General features: G+C 38.9%; 1 pseudogene; it reads right to left on the bottom strand.

Moving 5' to 3' along the window:
• Window positions 1-436: 436 nt before the first annotated feature.
• Window positions 437-1261, bottom strand: LOC126587798 (uncharacterized; annotated as a pseudogene).
• Window positions 1262-4726: the final 3465 nt, after the last annotated feature.

The following is a 4726-nucleotide window of genomic DNA, read 5'->3' as shown; positions in this document are numbered from 1 at the left end:
GCATATTTTGTCGTGCAAAGCTTGTGAAAAAAGACATTGTGCGATGAATATCTTTAAATTTTTCGCGCGTCTTAACAATTGCGCGACACTTTACTAGTCGTCGCGCGAAAGTTATACGGACAAAGGTTTTCGTTGTACGATATAAACGAGTACAAGTGCGTTTGTGGGTAATTTGTCTCAAAACTTTTTGTACGAAATCTATAGTAGGCGCGTGGTAATGCGCGATGAAGAGTAAGACGCGCTTAATTTTGCGCCACGACATTTCATCGTCACAACCATGTAATTTTTAATAAAAAAAAATAGAATAAAAGAAAAAAAAACAGATTTCATACTAATGAGAAAGAAAAAAAAAGAAAATTAATGAATAATTTTTTTATTTATAATATAAATCATAATGTACGTACAAATATAAAGTTTAAAAAAAAAAGGAACAAAACTATGAAAATAAAGAGGCAAAATCTATAGAAATGTCATTCGGAGCTGCTTGGTAATCTTGATGTGGGTTAGGGATGGGGTTGGAGGTCGACGGGCCTGATTGCTGTGCTTGCTCGGTGTGGAAGGGCTGTGAGGGCGATGGTGTAGAAAAACCGGGGATATGTATTCCAGAGGAACTAAGGGCTTGTACAAGCATTGACATTCGAGACTTGTACGATGCCAGCTCACTCCTCAGCCCAGCGACTTCCTACATCAAAGTCGTAACCTTGGTCTTTGACTGCGAGGATGGCGAGGCTCCAGTCTCCCAATGCCTGACATTTCCCATCCCCCGACAATATGTCCCTGGCCTCCGACCGAAAGTCTGGTCCAACGTCTCTGTGACGATGTGAAACCCTGCATCCTCAAGGGGATCCACAGACTCGATCGGCATGTCCAAGGGAAGGTGGGAGGCGGACTCCTGAAGCACCACCTGTCGCTTCTCCACCATAGTTGCCTGTGAAAAAAATCCATGTATTATTAATAGAAAACAATTTGAAAGAATTAGTATAAATGTTTAATGCATAAGAAATTACTTACATGAAGGGACTGGGTCAACTCATTCCCAGGCCGAACATAAACGTCAGCAAAGACATCGATCTTCTGAAATTTTAAACCCTCCTAAAATCGAAAAAGATAAGGAAAATGTTAGTACGAAAAAAAAATTATTAGCAACATTTTAAAATTGGAAATGAAAGTTGTAATATATACCTTTCGTCGCGCCTCCATCCTATAGGAGAAAGGCTTCGAACTCGAATGGTGGAGAAGAGTCTTCTTCTCTCGATTGATCTTGTTCGTCATTAAAAACGCACCACATATGTCGGGTCCTTAAAATGACCGCAAAAAAAGCGCTTTAATTGAATTTTCATGCACGTGGGCGACGAATACATATATTTCGTCGCGCAAAGTATATTTGCGTGACCAAAAAAATTTTATGTGTCGCGCAATTGTGCTTTAAATTGGTTTTTTTTAATTTTTTAATTTTGTTTACAATTTATTATAAAATATAAACAAAACAACTTTATTTACAAAGTAATTCACATATAAAATGGGAATCATTCATACCATTTTTTTCCATCACTCTATATAATGCATTAAACATTTCATGTGTTTTACAAAAAAATTACAAAAAAATTGCCTTAATCTTAATCCGAACTATAATAACTTTCACTTTCATCGCTATCATCATTTTCAGTGTCCCATTCCTTATCATCGATAGGTACGTCACCATCGTCGTTCGTGTGCACTGGACCATCGTATTGTGGAATATTACCGAGGTCAATCGTGATGGACTGAATCGGTATTTTAATTGAAGATACTCTATCTATCTGAAATGGTTCTTAGATAAGATTAGTATCTCGGAGTGTTTCCGCACCACTTTCCATGAAATATTCAAGACGTTGGTTAGCAACATTGTTGATGTCATCGTCAGTATGGTCTTGTTCTGGTATAGCATACACGTTTCTATGATCCATCTTCTGAACAACTTTCCAACCCCTCCTAGATTTAGGGTCATCTAGATACACAATTTGTTTTGCCATGGTTGCTAATATGTAAGGGTCATCAGCGTACCAAGTTTTGGTAGTGTTCATTGATAGTAATCCATGATCTGTTTTCACACTTCCATGCCTATTTGGGTGTGTATCAAACCATCGACACTTAAATAGGATCACTTAGCACCGGTCTTTATAAAGCAATTGCATGACACTTGTTAGTTTGCCATAAAATTCAATGTCTGTACTTTCACCTCCTCCGGGGACATGAACACCGTTGTTTTGGGTACACAACTTGTCATCTTGTGCACCCGCTAAGAACTTGACGCTGTTGACATGGCAGCCCGAGTACAATTCAACACGAATTGGTTCGAACACTAAGTTATATAACTCTTCACTGTACGCGGGGGAATTCGATGCTTTCAGTTGATTCACCTAATATTAGACAAACATTTAAATTTGTTAGTTCGAGCAACTTAATTGGTACAATATATATGTCCAATACAAAACACTTCAAACTTACATATTTGAGAAACCACTGCGGAAACAATTCGTGGTGTTTCTTGGCATATAAATGTGAAGGATGTGCCTACTTCATCATATTTTCATGCTCGTCTAGGTGTGACAGTGTCTCGTCACAATTTTTGAGTATGAACCAATGTGCTACATCCATGTCCTTCTTGGAAAACGACTTGCCACAAATAAGATCTCTGAATGGTCGAGCGACCTGGGCAAAAACTGAAAGTTTCTCCTTTCTCACACCCCTGTCATTATTGCGAGGAGGACGATTGAAAGTTGTCTCAACATCTTTTAAATACATTCCACAAAATGTAAGTGCCTCATATGACACCCAAGCTTGTATAATAGATCCTTCGGGCTTCGCTTTGTTTCGTACACTTTTCTTCAAGTCTCCGAGAAACCTGCCAAAAGAAAATGATACGATACACATATTACTAATCGTAATATATTTAATATCGATTAATAAAAAAGATGATGAATATATACCTTTCTATTGGATACATCTATCGAAAATTGACTGGTTTAGAAAGCAATGCCTCATCTGGTAAGTGAACCAACACGTCTATCATACTTGTGAAGAAGGCTGGAGGAAATATCATCTCAAACTTGCATAGAACTTGCACAATGTCATGGCGCAACTGATTAAAGTTCGTTCTTCGTAACATTCTTGACGTCAATTGCAAAAAAAAAAAAAAACTGGACAACAACATGATTGCTTTCATTACATCGGGTGGCAAGAGATGTCGAATACCCACAGGAAGTAGGCATTGCAGAACCACATGGCAGTAATGACTCTTTAAGCCAGTTAATTTACCCTCGTCAACGTTCATGCAACATGCGATATTTGAAGCATACCCATTGGGAAACTTTACAGACGATAAAAACTTTAAAAATTCTTTCTTGTCATTCGGTTTCATTGAAAAAAAAATGCAAGATCCCTTCTGGCTTTATCATTGTCCCTATTCATCCATAAACCCCGTCGTATTCCCATTCATTCCAAATCAAGACGAGCTTTGATTGTGTCCTTTGTCTTGCCTTCAATATCTAGAATTGTGCCGACCAATGTGTCAAATACATTTTTCTCAACATGCATAACATTGAGGTTGTGTCTCACTTTTAGTTTAGACCAATACGGGAGCTCAAAAAAAATAGACTTGTGCGTCCAGTTCATATGTGTAGCAGGTCTTGTCCTAGTGACATTGGTCCCGAAATGAGCAAAATCCAAACGGTTAAGCTGTTCCAAAATTTGAGCACCGGACCATTCTCTGGGTCTGAGGTGATGCTCTTTCTCCCCGTCAAACTCTTTATCCTTCTCTCGCCACTCGTGGTCCCAAGGCAAGCCATTCGTGGTCCCAAGGCAGCCATCTTCGATGACTAAGGTAACAAACTTTTCCAGCGTGCCAACTAGATGTTACATCTTCCTTGCATATAGGGCATGCCATAAAACACCTGGAAACCATTGCATATGCGGGGAAATCGTTCACAGTCCACATCACTGCAGCCCGCAAAGTGAACATCTTGCCAGTACATTTATCATATATGCACACACTGTGTGTCCATAAATCTTTTAGCTCATCCACCAACGGCTGTAAGTATACATCGATTGACATACCAGGATCCTCAGTTATCAATAGAGTCATCATCATGTATTCTTTTTTCATACATTTCCATGGTGGAAAATTATACGGAAATACAAAAATTGGCCAAGTACTGTGGTGTTGGTTTAAAACCCTAAACGGATTAAATCCATTAGTGGCAAGTCCCAATCTAACATTATGAGAATCAGCAGCAAACTCGGGGAACGTTCGATCGAACTCTTTCATGCCTTCCCATCTGCAGGATGTCACATCACATCGTCATCTACCCGTTTTTCCTTATGCCATCTCATGTCTGTGGCAGTATGCAACGACATATACAATTGTTGCAACCTAGGTTTCAGGGGCAGATAACGCATGACTTTTTGTGGGATCTTAGTGGTTCTATTAAGAGATGTCATTTTGAACCTCGACTCATTGCATACAGGGCATTTATCCAATGTTTTATACTCTTCGTAGAATAAAATACAATTGTTTTTGCAAGCTTGAATTTTTTCATAACCCAATCCAAGACCTTTCAACACCTTTTGCGCGTCTCTATGGTCTTTCGGCAAACAATTGTCCTTCGGAAACATTCTCTTGAAAACCGCCAAAAAGTAATCGAAACACTGGTTTGACATACGATACTTTATTTTTCCATGCATCAGT

Source organism: Malus sylvestris, chromosome 10, assembly GCF_916048215.2.
Source record: "Malus sylvestris chromosome 10, drMalSylv7.2, whole genome shotgun sequence".
NCBI classification, from domain to species: domain Eukaryota; kingdom Viridiplantae; phylum Streptophyta; class Magnoliopsida; order Rosales; family Rosaceae; genus Malus; species Malus sylvestris.
This window is presented reverse-complemented; position numbering and strand designations above follow the sequence as displayed.